Here is an 18,636-nt window from a genome sequence, read left to right as displayed (position 1 = left end):
TTACTTTTATTTCCCATCTTTTAATTTTATTTTGTTTTACTTTGTTTTATTTTAATTTGTTTTTATTTTATTTCTTATTAGGTTTATTTTATTTTTCATTTCATTTTAATTAGTGTCAAAAAAAAAAAAAAGTGTCAATGAGTCCAAAATTAAGTGTTCAGGGGTCCAAAATATTTTTTTCTCCATCAGTGCAGAGTCAAAACTTTCACATTCCCCTTTTAAAATTCACCATTAAACACCTTTCAAATCACCATCAAAATCCATTAAACTATTTTTCCATTTTCATCAACCTCCTCACCTATAAATATAGCTCTCATTTCTCACAATTTCACACCAAAAGTTCTCTTGAGTTGTCGAAGAACTTTTCTCTCTTCTCCCTCATTTAGCTTGTGTTGACGAGTTATTTCTTTTCTTCTCCCTCTTTTTTCTGTCCCTTCGGAAAAACTCCCTTCAAAATTTTGTCCCTTCGGTAATTTTGTCCCTTCGGTTGTCCCTTCCTTTTATTTTCTTTTATTTTTTCTTGCATTTTATTTCTTTTTAGCATTTTTTTAAATTTCTATTTAGCATTTTAATTATTGTCATTTATTTTCCAGCAATTAGAATGTATTTAGGTCCAATGTAAATATAAATGAGAAAAAGTGTGTGTGTGTGTGTGTGTGTGTGTGTGTGTGTGTGTGTGTGTGTGTTTTATTTCTTTACCGCTTTATATATATCAAAAAATACAAAAAAATTAGATTAGGGATTTTGTGATGATCCAACGTCACTACAAAAATCCAAGCGCTTTTAATTTTATTGCTCCGTTGGTTTAATTTTCATTTATTATTCCAAAACAACAAAAACATTCAAATAACAAAAATCACAAAAATATTTTCACAATAAACCTTGATATTCAATCAAGTGATCGTTCTTTTTATTTTTCTGTCTTAATCAAATTTCAAATCAATTTTAATTCTACTTTGAGTCATTTTTCTTTCAATATAAAAAGCACAAACAAATTCTTTTTGCCACTTGGCTTTTCTCTTTAAAACTTTTTCAAAACTAATAAAAAACACAAAACCAATCAAACGTCAATTTCTACCATGAACTAGGTGGTTTTGATCCCTCACGGGTACGTAGGCAAAGGACTTGTCCTTCCAAATCAACTAAAATCAATTTTCTTTTTCTTTTTAACTCATCATTCAATTCTATTTTTCATTCCTTTAAAAGCAAGCAAGTTTAAGCACAAAAAGTTAAACAAATCAAGAGGTTTTCGTAGAGTACTACGGATATTTAGGGTGCTAACACCTTCCCTAAATATAATCAACCCTCGAACCCTTAATCCTTACAAAATGGGTGGTTTGAAATTTTTTTCCCCTTTTTTCTTAAAAAATAAAATGTTCAGTCGTGAATAAAATAGTGAGTCAAAAGCTAATCAAATAGCCTTGATCTCCGAAAAATGACGCGACAGAAACGACGACTTCACTGGGGACCCCTTAAGAGGGTTAAGCCTAACTTGGCTTTGTTTAAAATTTTGTGCTTTAAACTTGCTTAAAAAATCCAAAAAAAAAATAAAAAAAAATAGAAGATGGAAATACGTGTATATATGCTCTTTCTTCTTTCTAACGGGAGTGGTGAGATAAGTCCATTACCCAGACTTGAGAGAAACATTAGGATAGGACGGTGGTATAATCATAGTGCCTTGCCAAGAGTGAATTTTGGTTTGTGACACATGTGATAACCCCACTCAACTGAGGGATCTTGGAAATATACTATGTTGGCATGAGTATTCGTGTCTGGCATGTTCTTTTCAAGTGACCGTCGAAGTTGGGGACCTTTAGTTACCTTTAAACCCCTCTTGGCCTTTTAGGATGTAGTGCGGTGGCTAATCATGAGTAATCTTGGCTTAGTTGATACGCGATACTACACTCAGACGAGACTTTCTTACGAACATTGTTGGAGCGGAAGTATTTCCGTAACCCGATAGTGTTCAGAAGTGGTTGATAACTCTGAGAACTTGGTAGAACCCGAAATACAGGTACATATGAAACCATAGTCCTTACCAAATGGCGTGTTTATCCTTGACTCCCACATTATGGACTTAACCTCACCATGTTTTCACCGTTCTTGTTGCATAGTCATGCATACATGCATACATTCATATCGAAGGACTTAGATAAGTTTTTGTAAACATCAGAGGTATGGAGCTTGTAAAGAGGAACACCAAGAAATACATCTTCAAAAGTCTTAACTAGACCTTAGCTTTTGTTGGGGTCTTTTTCCTTGACTTTACCTTTGCTATTTAAGGAAACTGTTTTTTTAAAATTATCAAATGAAACAATGTTCCTTATGATGTTACAATCACTTTAACAAGTCCTTCGATAAAATAAAAATTGTCCATTTTTGCATAAGCATCATGCATCATCTTGCATTTCATAGTTTCAAATCCGAGTCTCACAAAATTTTCTTTCCATCAAAGGGGTCAACTCGTTTCAAAAGTGGTCCGGCTGTCCTCGACCAAAGCCAACTCGTACCTACAAAACTCGTGCAAATAAAATGTACCAGTTTGAACAAGAAATCCACGAGCATTCTTGAAGAGGTAACAAACACTCCAGACCGAGTTAGAGAGACTGAGTACCCTGGTAGCTTCGCTGGTAGCTTCGCGGAATCAACCATAGTTCCAGCAAAGGCCCGAACGCCAACATCAAAACAGCCTCGACAACAGGCTCCAAAGATGCAGTTTGACCCAATCCCAATGACATATGCAGAGCTGCTTCCCATCTTGCTCATGAAGAACCTTGTCCAAACTAGAGCGCCTCCTCGGGTGCTTAACGAGTTGCCGGTTTGGTATCAATCAGACCTCTCTTGTGCCTTCCATCAAGGAGCACCCGGCCATGACATCGAGCACTGTTTCTCTTTGAAGATTGAAGTCCAGATGCTGATTGAAGCCAATGTCTTGCTTTTCGAAGATTGAATTCGGACGTGCAAGTTAATCCACTGCCAGACTATATTGTGACACATGGAGTGGATAGCCGCAATTGGGTCATTTTTGATGTTCCTTCTACTACTTATCTGTTCAAATAATGCGTTGGTTTGTTGTTTGTTGCTTTTCAAAAAAATCCTTTCGTACCGCCCGAGACGAAAGTGAATTTGTGTAGGGTTTTTTTGCTTCATGTGTTTTCCATCATTAATGAAAAGGTCGTTTTGATCCCGACTTTGTTTTTATTTTGTGCTTTTTCAGGAGAAATGGTAATACAAAAAACCAAAAAATAAATTTCATTCTCAAATATCTGCATAATCATAACTTGTACTTACTTGTCAAAATCAATAATCAAATCATGCATTAATAAACCCGTTGAACACTTTAACCTTGTACTCTCTTCCAACTTTGAGTTCCCTTTGTCTGAGGATGAAGAAGAGGAGAATGGAGAGATTCCCGACAAAGATCTCTCGCCTACTAGGGCATCTTAGCCGTCAAAGTTGCAAACAAAATATCAAAGAAGATTGTCCAGAAGATGGCTTTCATTTACAAAGACTAGCGCGAGATGCTACCATCTGCACTTCATGAGTATTGTACTTTAGTACACACTTCAACAGGGGAAACCCCCTTTTTTCTTCAGTATACAACATGGAGGCCATGCTTCCCGTGGAGGTCGAAAGTTTCGTCAATAGGAGTTCTGCCAAAATCCAAGCTTGACAGAACTTAAAATACATGACGACCTTATACAACTATGTCAAAAGAGGTTGAAACTGAAGGTGAGAAAAACACAAGAAGGGGGGTTAAATTGTGTTTTGAAAAATTCTTCGTTTCTCCTAAAATTGAACACACTGATCAGAAGCTAAGTGAAACAGCTTCTGAAGTGATAATCAGAATCTGAACGCAGCGGAATAAAACAGAGAGAGAGAGAAGAAAAAAAACACAAAGCAATTATACTGGTTCCTTCCACAAACCGGAAGTAGTCCAGTCCCCCTTGCACTTCCAAGGAGATTTCACTAAGAGTAATATCTGATTACAATTGCTCAAGCACACCTGCAAGAGACTTCCTTTGCTCAAGCACACTTTGCAAGAGTCTTCCTATGCTCAAGAACACAATCAAGAGACTTCCCTGCTCAAGCACAACTGCAAGAGACTTCTAACTAAACAAAATTACACAGAAAATTGTTTAAGGTTGAACACTTGATATACAATCAGAGGTGCTCACAATACAAATCAGATACAGACTCAATAACTTAAGAATATCTAAGATGAAACTTTGAGACACAGAAATTCTAAGTGAATGCAGAACAATTTCAGTAGAGGATTGGCACTTGTAAATATGTTATGAGTCTTTCGTTCAGCATTACCAAATCTCTAAGTCTTCACTCCTTTATATAGAGGTGTGAAAGAGACGTTGTGAAATTGCCAGCACATCAAAGAGTCGTTGTTGAAGCTTGATCTTTCACCAATGATTTTTTGCCTGATTTGGTTGTTGTCCTATGAAGAACCAATTTGAAATCCATTCCCATTGTGAAGGAACATCTTTGCAGGCAAGCTGTTATTCTGGAGCTGTTTTCTTGTCCTGTAGCGTGGACACAAAACAGAGTAGTGGAGAAGGTGGTTGTACAGTTCGTACAAAGTACAATGTCAACGCTTTTTGAAGATAAGGTTCTAAGGCCTTCAAATTTTCACCAAAATGACCGTTGCAACCATCCACTAATCTTCTGCAGTGTTTTCGAATCCAATAGACAGCTTTTGAAGTGTTGATCTTTGAATCTTCAGCTTGTGGTGATAATCAGCTTCTGATGAGCTTCAGCTTCTGATGAAGTCGCTTCTGAACTATCTGCCTCTGATGACTATCCGCTTCTGAAGGTTATCCGCTTCTGTTGGCCTTCAACTTCTGATGACCTTCAGCTTCTGATGACTTTCAGCTTCTGATGATCTTCAGTTTCTGATGATGTCATCATTCTTCAGTAGCACTTATGACTTCAGATGCACTTCTTTTTAGATGCTTTCAAGCTTCCTTTTCTTTAGTCCATAACTCTCTTTTTGTTCTTCAGAACCTTTATATGATGTACATTTTTAACTATGGTCCTGTACACTTGAACAAATATTAGCTTGTCCAATTTACAATTTTTAATACCTTGTTATCATCAAAACTCTTTAAGGTTCATTGTTAAACACATTTTGTTCCAACAGAAACAAACTTCCAACAAGAAGGTTCGTCCTCATGAATTTAAAGAAGGAGACTTTGTGCCCATAAAGGTGCTATCTTTCTAACCATACTCCAGGGGCAAGGGGACGCCTAACTATGAAGGCTCGTGTACAATGACTTTTTACAACTATGGATGGTGACAAACCCGCATGTCCTGTGAATACCGGTGCAGTCAAGCAATACTTTGTCAAAAATAAAAGCTCGATAAGTCGCGAACCTAAAAAGGCGGTTTAGGAAAAAATGAGCGTCTCGGTGGACTGAAAACCCGAAAGGGCGGTCCAGGCAAATATTAGAGACATGAACAAAAATGATTATCCTGATAGATTGAAAACCCAAAAGGGCGATCTATGCAAAAGTTAAAGATCATGACAAAGTAACTGCATTAGTCAGCACCATCCACTTGGGGCATCCAACTATCAAAAGACCTCCAATTCAAAGCATCTCCAAATCAAAGACTCAGAACAGGGGCATTCAAAGTTGTTAGGGAGAATAACAGTTATTGTGTTCAATGTACCTTTCCCATATAATTACCATTTTCCAACTTTTGCAAAGATCTATGGGGCCACGCCATTGGAAGGTCACCACTCAATTCATCAAATTTCAGTCTGTACCCATTTACTTGGAATTCTAATTTATTCTATTCACAAAATTTCTTCTATTTTTGATGGCAATACTTGAAGCAATTTTTTTTTTCAAAATACAAAAACTTTTTTTTTACATCTTTTGAAAAGTGTAAACAACAAACACACTCTCTTTGAACTCGTGAGTAGGTGAAGCGTACATCAACATCCGCCTCGAGAACAGTTACATTCCGAAAGAGAAACATGACTAAGCACTATGGAGAGGACCTCTGCTTTGAGCAAGATGAAGTCACAATCCAAAAAAAAAAAATACAAAAAATGAAAAGCTCGCTAAGTTGAAAACCTGAAAAGGCGGCTTAGGCAATAGAGAGCGTCCCGGTGGACTGAAAACCCGAAAGGGCGGTCCAGGCAAAAATTAGGGGCACAAAAAAGGAATATATTCCTGGTGGACCGAAAACCCGAAAGGGCGGTCCAGGCAAAAGTTAGGGATTTTCAAAAAAATATACAAAAAAACATGACTGCTAAGGCATACCAGTGGAAGAACACTCTGCGCTGGTTTATAAATGGCGACTTCTTCCAGACTTTTGGTCAACAATTGGCTTTATCCCCAGGAGGCATCAGTTGCTACCTTGTGTCGGGATTTACCCCGTCTGCGCTTCAATTTGTTCACAATAATATCATCTCCAAGGAAGTTTGTCGAGTGTTTGTACTGCAATATCAGTCTGTCTCCCATCTTACCTGTCTTTGTCTCGTTTCATCGAGTCACCTATCACATACTATATATACGGTCATACAAGTTACATTCATACATTCATTCATTCATTCATACATTAATACTTTCACGTATTTATACATTCATGCATACACAACATATACACATAATTATTCATACATGGCTGCATCAGTCACCCGGAGTCTTGTTTGGTTGTATTCCTTCAATCTGGTCCCTTTTTATCATGTTTCAAGTGGTCAGTCCTACATAACAGACATCTTGAGTTTACCTTCTATCATGTTTCAAGTGGTCAGTCATAAACAATGGACATCTTGCGTTTACCCTTCATTCTGTCACAAAATGTGTCATTCCCGGCTTTGTCGGATTACGAAATATCAAGTGTTTCAATTCCCCGCATTGTCGGATGATGGAACATCAAAAACTTAATTCCCCGCTTTGTCGGATGATGGAATATCAAAAACTTCATTCCCCGCTTTGTTGGATTACGGAATATCAAGTGTTTCATTCCCCTGTTTATCGGATTACGGAATATCAAAAGCATCATTCACCGGTTTATCGGATTACGGAATATCAAAAGTGTCTTTCCCCATTTTGTTGGATTACGGAAGGTCAAAAGCGTCATTCCCCAATTTATCGGATTACGGAATATCAAAAGTCTCATTCCCCGATTTGTCGGATTACGGAATATCAAAGTCTCATTCCCCGATTTATCGGATTACGAAATATCAAAAACTTCATTCCTCGTTTTGTCGGATTACGAAATATCAAGTGTTTCACTCCCCTGTTTATCGGATTACGGAATATCAAAAGCATCATTCCCCGGTTTATCGGATTATGGAATATCAAAACTTTTTTCCCCGGTTTGTCGGATTACTGAATATGAAAGTCTCATTCCCCGGTTTATCGAATTACGGAATATCAAAAGTCTCATTCCCCAGTTTGTCGGATTACGGAATATCAAAGTCTCATTCCCCGGTTTATCGGATTACGGAATATCAAAACTTTTTTCCCCGGTTTGTCGGATTACGGAATATGAAAGTCTCATTCCTCGGTTTATCGGATTACGGAATATCAAAAGTGTCTTTCCCCTTGTTGTCGGATTACGGAAGGTCAAAAGCGTCATTCCCCGGTTTATCGGATTACGGAATATCAAAAGTCTCATACCCCGGTTTATCGGATTACGAAATATCAAAACTTCTTTTACCGGTTTGTCGGATTACGGAATATCAAAAGTGTCATTCCCCGGTTTATCGGATTACGGAATATCAAAAGTGTCATTCCCCGGTTTATCGGATTACGGAATATCAAATGTGTCATTCCCCGATTTATCGGATTACGAAATATCAAAAACTTCATTCCCCGAGTTGTCAGATTACGGAATATCAAGTGTTTCATTCCCCGGATTGTCGGATTACGGAATATCAAGTGTTTCATTCCCCGTTTTGTCGGATGACGGAATGTCAATAGTGTCATCTCCCGGTATGTCGAATGACGAGACGTCACTCAATTTCTATTCTCTCAATTGTCATTCCCCGTTTTGTCGGAATGTCAAAAGTGTCATCCTCAGTGTGTCTGGTCAAGAGATGTCACCCCAAGGTTTTGTCTTCATACAACTATCAATGCGATAGTAGACAATAATTTTCCCCAGTGAAACTACATTCCCCCTAGCGGAGTCGGATCCCTTTTTCTCCAACGAACTTGGGTATCCAGTTGTTGTTTCTTATCCGAGTCAAATCATTTTTGCCATCCTGCATTCATACTTGCATCATGAGCATTTCACAGCATCTTAGGTCCAAAATTGGTGTACTTTTGTATTTAAGTCTCTTCGGTCCGTCAAATCAAAGATTTCATCTTCAAGTCTCCGGACGAAGAAACATAAATAGGGGCATGTGTCATACCCCAATTTTTTACCAAAGATCCTGCATTCACGTGCCTTTTGATCTTGAATAGTCTTTGACTTTTCAAAGGAAATTTTATTTTATTTTATTATTTATTAGTCTTTTAGTTTTATCTTACCTTTTATTTCCCTTCTTTTAATTTTATTTTGTTTTACTTTTTATTTTAATTTGTTTTTATTTTATTTCTTATTAGGTTTATTTTATTTTTCATTTCATTTTAATTAGTGTCAAAAAAAAAACCAAAGTGTCAATGAGTCCAAAATTAAGTGTCCAGGGGTCCAAAATATTTTTTCCTCCATCAGTGCAGAGTCAAAACTTTCACAATCCTCTTTTAAAATTCACCATTAAACACCATTCAAATCACCATCAAAATCCATTAAACCATTTTTCCATTTTTATCAACCTCCTCACCTATAAATATAGCTCTCATTTCTCACAATTTCACACACCAAAAGTTCTCTTGAGTTGTCAAAGAACTTTTCTCTCTTCTCCCTCATTTAGCTTGTGTTGACTAGTTATTTCTTTTCTTCTCCCTCTTTTTTCTGTCCCTTCGGAAAAACTCCATTCGGAAAAACTCCCTTCAGAATTTTGTCCCTTCGGTAATTTTGTCCTTTTGGTTGTCCCTTCCTTTTATTTTCTTTTATTTTTTCTTGCATTTTATTTCTTTTTAGCATTTTTTTTATTTCTATTTAGCATTTTAATTATTGTCATTTATTTTCCAGCAATTAGAATGTATTTAGGTCCAATGTAAATATAAATGAGAAAATGTGTGTGTGTGTGTGTGTGTGTGTCTTTTATTTCTTTACCGCTTTATATATATCAAAAAATACAAAAAAAAATAGATGAGGGATTTTGTGATGATCCAACGTCACTACAAAAATCCGCGTGCTTTTAATTTTATTGCTCCGTTAGTTTAATTTTCGTTTATTATTCCAAAACAAAAAAAACATTCAAATAACAAAAATCACAAAAATATTTTCATAATAAACCTTGATTTCAATCAAGTGATCGTTCTTTTTATTTTTCTTTCTTAATCAAATTTCAAATCAATTTTAATTCTACTTTGAGTCATTTTTCTTTCAATATAAAAAACACAAACAAATTCTTTTTGCCGCTTGGTTTTTCTCTTTAAAACTTTTTCAAAACTAATAAAAAACACAAAACCAATCAAACGTCAATTTCTACCATGAACTAGGTGGTTTTGATCCCTCACGGGTACGTAGGCAAAGGACTTGTCCTTCCAAATCAACTAAAATCAATTTTCTTTTTCTTTTTAACTCATCATTCAATTCTATTTTTCATTCTTTTAAAAGCAAGCAAGTTTAAGCACAAAAAGTTAAACAAATCAAGAGGTTCTCGTAGAGTACTACGAATATTTAGGGTGCTAACACCTTCCCTAAATATAATCAACCTCCGAACCCTTAATCTTTACAAAATGGGTGGTTTGAACTTTTTTCCCCTTTTTTCTTAAAAAATAAAATGTTCAGTCGTGAATAAAATAGTGAGGCAAAAGCTAATCAAATAGCCTTGATCTCCGAAAAATGACGCGACAAGTATCTAATTGCATGGAAGTTGCTTGACTGGAACTTTAAGATGCCATGGAGATTGATGAAGGTTTTAGGGTTCTTAGGTTTTGATTTTGAAAAAGAGAGATTTTGGAGAATACGGTCTAAAATCAGAAAGTGTAAGTAGTGAAGTGAGAAGTGTGTGTTTTTGTCTAAGTGTTTTTAGTAAAACGTTTGCAATTCAGAAGGGGACAAACAAACACAACATTAATGACATAGGGGCGCGAGATAGTGCATTCAAAGCAAAATTCATCATTGCCCTCTTACGTTACACACCAATACACATAAGCTACGTCAGAATTTTTCAGAGTAACTGTCATGTTAATGGGACAGGTGTTACTAAAAAGTAATAGCTTCCAACATTTCCACTAACACTACTATTCAGAACCAAGAAGTCCAGATTCTGGAGTTCAGATGCTGATGTCATCAGAAGCACATTTTCCTCAGAACCTCAGTGAAGAGCTTCTGATGGACTATAGCTTCTGAATAACTTCAGAACCTAAATTCCTATTCAGAGGCAAGAATTTTAATCAGACACAAAGTGCATGTTCAAATTTTTCTTTATAAAATCAAACCTTTCAACAGTTAAAAGCTTAGTGAATATATCAGCCCATTGATGTTCAGTATCAATGAATTGTATATCCAAAATTCCTTTTTGAACATAATCTCTAATAAAGTGGTGTTTGATTTCGATATGCTTGGCTCTTGAATGTAGAATTGGATTCTTTGAAAAACAAATAGTAGCAGTATTATCATAATAAATGGGAATACTGTTAGCATTAATCTGATAATCTTCCAACTAATGTTTCATCTAAACTAGTTGTGTACAACAACTTGCAGCTGAGATGTATTCTGCTTCTGCTGTAGACATAGCAATAATAGCTTGTCTTTTGCTAGCCCAGGATATCAGATTCTCACCAAGAAATTGACAGTTTCCACTGGTTGATTTTCTTTCAATCCTGTCACCAGCATAATCAGCATCACAAAATCCAACCAACTTATAATCTAAGGATTTCCTGTAAAGGAGTCCAAGATTTGTTGTTCCTTTCAGATGCCTGAAGATTTACTTAACAGCAGTTAAATGAGATTCTTTAGGATCTTACTGGAATCTTCCACACAAGCATACACTGGAATCTTCCTCAATTGCCATGTTTCTTCATTTTGTATCTTTGCACAATATAGCTCCCTTTCACAACCAGGTTTACAGATAACCCTCACCCTTCTAGTATCATTCTTCTTAAACTTTAAAGCCTTACCAGAATGGACTCCATAAGTTCTCACAGCTTCTTGAAATTGCTTCTTAGACACAATATGTCCCTACCTCTTATTCATAGTCTTTCATGTTTTCAGGTTGCTTGAATGTTGGAAACTTATGCTTATTACCTCTATTTTCCTCCTCATCTTCAGTTTCAGATCTACTCTCCAACTCATCACTATTGTACTCCTCATCATCACTTAATCCATTATCCCTTACTATTCTAGACTGACTAGGAACCTCCCCACCATTTTCATTTATGTTAATTTGATGAGCAAAGACCTCATCCTCAAACACATGTTCATTACTCTTCTGTTTCTGTTTCTTTGGTCTTCCCCTTTTTTCTTTAACTTACTACCACTAGCTTCTCCTTCAGTCTGAGTCCCTTGATTTGTTGCTGGCTAACTAGCTTCTACTTAACCCTGATTCCCTTGATTTGTTTCTGGCTGACTAGCTTGTACTTCACTCTGATTCCCTTCATTTGTATGTGGCTGATTTGCTTCTCCTGAGTTGATTCACCAACAGTTGATGGACCTGCTAAAACCTCACCTCCTTTCTCTATTTCTTCACCAACTACAACTCCAAAATTATCTTCATCCCCCACCTCTTCCTCTGAATCTCCAAAGGTAATGTCTAGAGCATTATCTTCACCTTCCTCACCTAGCCAGAAAGCATCATTGTCATCTTCTAAGTTAATATCAAGCACATCCCTCAATTCTTCCTCTAGACCAGTTGTAGTTTCCTCCTCGCCAGTTTTGTCAACCACAAATGGGCCATCAATATTTATGTCATTATTTAATCCCTCACCAAACTCAGTGGGCTTATCCTTATTTGTTTCATTCACACCAGTGGGGCCCCCCCATCAGTTACAATATTCACATCAGTTACCCACCATTTGCCCCACTATTGGCCCCACCATTAGCCCCACCATCCATCTCACCTTCTACTAGGTCCTCCTCATTTACCACATTACCCTCATTCCACTCATTTTCCAACATATTCTCAGCATTTCCCTCATTTACCACCATGTCACCAGCATTTCCGTCATCCACAACATTTCCCTCACTGTCACCTACAGGGTATTCAATTATAAGAACATTCAGCCCTTTTTCTCCCACATTTCCTACTGGGTATTCAATCATAGGAACCCCCTCCAGCACTTCACCACCCACATTTTCCACATCCTCTACAATTTCCTCCCAAACAACTCCTGCATTTGGTACAGGAAAGTCATTGGCTTCATCTAAAGGGTTCAGATTATCAATGTCTGGTTGGTCTACAGAGTGTATTACATAAAGATGAACCTTATCATTCATTTCTGCTATATCTTGAATCCTTCTACAACCATGGTCATTCATCAACCTAATCAAGTCATCCACTAGATAAGGATCATGGTACCAAAGGCACCTAATCATGGGGTAACCTAGTCTCCTAACAGTTGATAGCAAAGAAAAATAACTCCAGTAATTTGGGTCACATTCTAACACAATTTGTGTTCCAATCATACTGAGTATGGTCAAATTGAACACCCCCCCCCCAATGGTGGACCACAAGCAGAAATCTGCCTTCCAACTGTTATAAAATCAAAACAACCAACTTAACCCAATAAACAACAAAATTAAAATGACTTACAAGTTTTTTATTTTCAAAATCCTAAAACGATTAAAAAGTTGATTAAAAAAATGTTTTTTTTGAAAACACTAACCCTAAACCAGATCCCAAACCAAAAAACCGGATTGAAAAACCTGAAACCAAAACCCTAAACCAGAAATATCAACAAACCCTAAAGCAGAATGTAAAACGACGGTGAACACATACCTCGTCAATCGGACCTTCAAAATTGTCATCTTCTGCAGCCATTTCGTCTTCAGCTTGCGAAATCGATCTTTTTCTTCCTCTTTGATTCTTCTGCAACCATTCGTATCTCACTCACTCTAAAACCTTTTCAAGTTTCTAAAACCAGCTTTCTATTCTCTCTCTATGTCCAAGTACGCATTATATACGTGCCACGTCGGATCCTCCACGTGTGAACTCAATAACAGGAAAGACACTTATTTGACAGAAAGGACCATATTGACCGACGGAGTAAAACCAAAGGGATCAAAACATTGATTTTAGAACTTATGGGACCAAAATGGAAACGAGAAATTTGTTAGGGGACCAAAAGTTCAATTAAGCCATCATAAATTGAACAAAAACTTTATTAATGGAATCCAATAAATAGGAAGGGATTCATCATAGAACCCTAATCAAAGAGGTTTAGTTGCATATATCAACATACATCATTACAAAATAATAGAAAAACATACCCTAGAGAGAACAAGATGAGGATGGAGATCCTCTACCTTGAAGCTCTTGATGTTTGATTCTTGTCTTATACCACTAGCTTTGTGAATGAATAAAAGAGTGCGCAATGGGTTTATAGAAAAGAAATGTGATTTTTCCACCAAAAACAGCTTGGAAAACAAGCAAACAACAACAACTTGTCAAAGCCATTCCTGGGACGCATGGTTTGGTGCTTAGGCTCACTTTTTGCAGTAGCCAAAGATGCCTCATGCGTAGGGTGCATGGGCGTTCTGGTAGCCCCGAGTGCGCAAGTTCTGTAGTTTTCGACTCTTTTTCAAGCGTTCTTCCGTCTTGCATTGCCATGGAACTTCAAATGAATATTCTTCACTTTGTATTGTCTTCAGATGTCTTCTAAGAACCATTGATATTCAATCTTCATATCCTTGATCCTTCACTGGATGTCTTGTTTTTCCGATTTACATGATTTCCCACTAAAAAGTCTCAAAACACCTATGGAGTTGTATGATTTTGAATAAAACTGAATTACAACGACTAAAATAAAAACAATACAAAAAGTTCCTCAAACTATTGACAACTCCTCTAATTGACTTCTAATTTGCCTTCAAATGCAAAGAAAATAACTAAAAACATAGCTAAAAACATCATATGTTATTCCATCAATACTATCGTCTATGGTGATAGGTAGAAGAATCAAAATGTTTTATGTAGGTTTAAAATTAAGTTGAGGGTTGCTTCTGGAATTATCAAAATCCTAAGTTGGGGGTCTACAAGGGAATCAAATAATCAAGAGACAAAATTTAGAAATATGTCTCTCAAAAAGAAAAAATGGAGGAGAAAGACCTCAAAGATCAAAAATAGGTCCCTTCACAAAAAAAAAAAAAATCTCTTTGTAGCCATTCTAAAATGATAAAGGCACAATTACTTGGTTGTTGTGGAAATACTTAATAGATCAGTAAAGAGTGGTAGAAACCAAACTCTAATTTAACATTACTCTTCCAAAATTATTCACTCCTTATCTAAGTCAAGCTATAACCCATGAAATCCTTCTAATAATGTGTGCATTGTATATGCTTTGATTTGCATTTAGAATACTTTCAAATTGTCTGGTTAAGGGGCATGTGCATGTCGAATTAAGAGAATACCTTTATTCAATGATTAGGAAGTAGTTTTAAGTAGAAAAAGATTGTAATTTGCTTTTCATCAACGTTATCAGTCATTTGGGCTGGTTGTCTTGAAGTGTGGAGAACCATAGTAGTATGAGCAGAAAAATGCATAAGACATCGGTAATTACATCGCTTGAGAGATAAAATTATTTTTGGTTATTTCTTGTCATTTAGGAAGGTGTGTTAATTTATGTGATTTTACGTTTATATGTAAGTTTGATTGAGGTCAGGCAAAATTTCAAGTGTGGGGCTCTGATGACAAGAATTCATATAGGTTTTTTTTTGTCATCATTTAGTGTCATTTTAGCATAAAAGTAGGTAGTTTATGTTTGCTTTGTCAATTTTTGTAAAGAAATCGCCCAAAAAGTCATGAAAGGATAAAAAAAAAGGGGGGAAATCCTTGAAGCCATGGAAATCCACCCAGACCAGACAACTTTGTTACGTGTTATGATTTTTACAAGTTTATCACTGATGATTCTTTGGGTATAGTCGTTATAGGTGTTTTGGTGAGAAGAAATGGAGCAAGGGATGAGGAAATCAAGGAGTCAGCTACTTCCTATCTTGCAATGCGGGCTATGAGCGCGCATTGCGAGAATACAATTGGAAATCAAGGTGATCGGCTATGTTTATCTCATGTCACAGGGAGAATAGAACGAAAGGCCAAAAGAGATGCTCATTGTCTATCTTGCATCATGAGATTTAGGTTTGCATCGCAAACTAATTTCCCTTAAACATTGGGAAAAGCGTGCCTATAAAATGAAATTATGGCACGCAGTGGACATATGTCATATAAGATGTTCAGGACACCAAGAATTTCTTATGCGATGTTCTGGACACTTACTTGTGACAAAGTAACACAATAAACAATATAGTAAAGTGCAGGAAGAAAGAACACATGATATTTGGTAACCCAGTTCGGTGCAACGTCGCCTACGTTTGGAGGCATCCATGCCAAGAAAGGAAATCCACTATAATAGTATTAGTTCAAAGTCATATGTGAACAACCTCCGTTTAACTTCCTTTTCACCTAATCACTACCCGTGGTATTTCTATCTAAGACTCCCCCTAGATATGAGATCCCATCTCACTTTCTCTTAACCCCACAACCTGTGATTTCAATCAACAATTCCAATCAAATAGGAGAACAACTCCAATAGACAAAACCTACTCTTGCTTAAAAGCTTTAGAGTGGTTAACAAACAACAAAGTACAACTCAACTAAAATATTCCAGCTCAGTGCATCAAGGTGATACAATGAGTGGCTACAAGTAACAAGGACAAACAAAAATGTGGGCTTAATGATCAATCAGGCTAAACCAATACAGCTGATCTAATAGAGTCTTCAGCTACAATCTTTTAGAAGTATATATAATGTTTCCTAAAATGTTTAGGACATTAAATACAAATAACACGACATAGGCAAACCGACATAAGCTTCTTCCAGAAACACATGCCTCTTGAAGCACAAGTTACGTGAATCATATCTTCAATCAAATCTTCAAAGATCTCACGTAAAAATCAAATCTTCCAAGAACGCGAAACAAAGCATAACACCTTGAGACAAGATGTCCTACTTATATGTTTGGGACATCTGGTCCAATATCTTGCTAGAACTGCTTGTTTTAATAAAATGCAGTCAACATAAAATAAAAACCCAAAATAAATATTGGACCCCTAGATTAGTTGAAAAACAATTTTGACGAGCAGATGAAGGCAGAAACGTGATTTCAGAAGGATTGGAGCGATCAGATTCATTCGGGAGCCAAGAAATTATCAACCAGTGATCCTTTTATCGTGAACATTCATATCTAATTTTATATGTATATAAAATATGAGTAGCTAATCCTTTCTAGGTTAGGTCATGAAAGAGGAACTTCCTTGTAATTGTTTGATTATGTGACTTAAAGCATTCTTTGAATTTCGGTCGATTACTTTGCTATTTTATTCGATTAATATTGTTCTTAATGTTTTTTTTTATAAGTTTACAAATATTCATAAATCGATTTAGGTCACAATGATTATTAACCATAACGTTGCTGGCTTAACCTATTTTTACCGTTTAATTCTTGATTAAGTTTAGATATAAACTAATGATAATTGCTACTTGCTTCAGGGAGCAGTAACCGTTGAAGAAAGTTAGTGACCAAGAAATTGGCCTAGCTATTTTGCTCATTGGTATTAAAATCAAGTAATGAATATCACTATATTCATAGTTTGTAATTATCCATACAATTCACGGAAGGAAGTCTGACATGACCTAATCGTTTCTCTCTCTCTCTTTTAAGGACTTAAAACCAACCATTTTGCCACATGCAAACCCTTGTGTCCGTCTGTCCTCTCTTTCTACTGCGTTAACGCATGTGATTATTTTATTATGTTTGTTTGTATAATTTTAATTAAAATTTTAAAATATTAATGGAAATTATTGATATATTGATTTATAAACAAAATATTGTCAAGCCATATACAAAATTATTTATGAACTCAACATATTTTAGTTTGTCTGCATATAAAATAAAGATAAAATAATGATCATTTATTGTTTATTCTAATAGTAATTAGTAACATCATAAGATAAATGTATAAATGACATGTCATGTAAAAGAAACATTGCTATGATTGTGATAAAATAATATTTTTAAAAACTACATTTTTCGTAAAGTCTTCATCTTCTTCTATTTTCCCTTCTTTAATGAGAATTTTTGTTGAATTTTGAGAAACTCCTCTTGATGCATTATTAAGATCTGGTAGTTAAAATAAATATGTAAGAATGTTTATGACACAAAAATAAGTATCACAATATAATAATAAATAATAGTAATTGTTAAATAGGTGTAAAAGTATATAATTTTGTTTTCATCACTAACCAAGTGTTGGGTCATTAATATGTATGATACTTGATTTTGCTCTGTTGTCATGGTTCCTTGAAAGTGTGTATTTGAAAATTCATAGTTGTGAAAATTTGATTGGGCGTTTGGCTCAACGATATCATTAGTGCATTTCATTTCCTTTTTCCGTTTCTTTCCGTTGTTTATAATTTTCTCGTCTTTGAAGTAGTCGTTGTTGTATTTGCTCATTGTCGATTCTCTGTTTTCTTTTACTTTCATATTTTGTCCTTACTTTCTGGTGATCCCCCTCGATAGTTGACTCTTGCTATTACCCATTTTTCTAATAAGAACCGTCAAAATTAAAAGATTAATAATTAATAATGAAAGAGATTTTCGTTTTTTGTTTTAAAGGGGTAATAAAAGAGTTAGTAAAAGTACCATGCATATATTTAATTTCTTTAACAAAAGAAGGCATGAATTTTTAATATTTTTTTATCAACGTATGGCTGTGATATTTGTCCAAATAGTGGCATTCATCATTGCTCCATTTATATGTGCTCTATTTACCCAATTTCAAGCCATAGATGTGTGACATGTCGCCAACACAAATTTAAGTGTTAAGATTAAATAGAATGTGGGAGCTAATGTAAATGTGAGATTGTTCTGGGGCTATGCTACAACAGCAGCAGCAGTGAGTGAAGGCCATTTGAAAATATTGGAGGTCCTTATCAATGGTGGGGCGTCACAACTTGCATGTGAAGAGGACAACCATTGCTGACTAAACTAACTACAAAAAAACTTGAGTGGGGAAACAAAGATCACATAGAAAGCATAAAGGAGTTGAGTGATAGAGGGTTCAATGTCATCATCGGTACCGACGTTACATACGTTAATGAAGCTATATTGCCTTTATTAAACAAATAATGATTTATTTAATAATTAAAAAAAAACTCATGGTTCTCTTTATATAAAAAAAAGTCACGCTATCATAGTTTGTATAAACAATTTTAAACCAGCAAAGTCAAATAATCCATCAAATTAATCGTAAACAATTAGAATCATAATCACTTATAAACCAACAAAGTCAAATAATCCATAAAATTAATCAAATTTGATTAGTTGTAACATGAATGGAAAA

The sequence above is a fragment of the Medicago sativa genome, chromosome 5, assembly GCF_051527215.1.
Source record: "Medicago sativa cultivar Bolivia chromosome 5, Bolivia_mono, whole genome shotgun sequence".
In the NCBI taxonomy this organism is placed as follows: Eukaryota; Viridiplantae; Streptophyta; class Magnoliopsida; order Fabales; family Fabaceae; genus Medicago; species Medicago sativa.
Note: the sequence above shows the minus strand (reverse complement) of the source record.